Consider the following 403-nt stretch of genomic DNA (forward strand, 5'->3'; position numbering starts at 1 on the left):
CAGTTCTGAGCCCAGCATACACTCTGCTCCCTACATCTTGACCTTTGTCAGGTGCAAAGGCCTTATTAGTTTACTCAGAGGACTCTCAGTACCCACTGCCTGAGAAGCCTCAAGGCATGGCTGGAGGCAAGACTCCTGACTCTCTCCTCTCCCATTGTGCCTCCTCATTGGGTTACACTCTGCAGCCCAGGAAGAAAGGGGGGAGGGGGGAGGGCTGGCTGACTCAGCCTGCAAGTGCTTAGAGATCTGGAGCTGAAAGGCCCCAGCACCATTCAGCTAATGATTATTATTAACTCCAAACAGGCCTTGGCACAGTAGCCAGCTGGCTCAGGGAGGATGCCTGGCTCTCCCACAGTGAGGTTTCAAAAACAAGACCCACAGCAGCCATGCACGGGCGGGGGGG

Source organism: Trichechus manatus, unplaced genomic scaffold (genome assembly GCF_000243295.1).
Source record: "Trichechus manatus latirostris isolate Lorelei unplaced genomic scaffold, TriManLat1.0 scaffold00204, whole genome shotgun sequence".
In the NCBI taxonomy this organism is placed as follows: domain Eukaryota; kingdom Metazoa; phylum Chordata; class Mammalia; order Sirenia; family Trichechidae; genus Trichechus; species Trichechus manatus.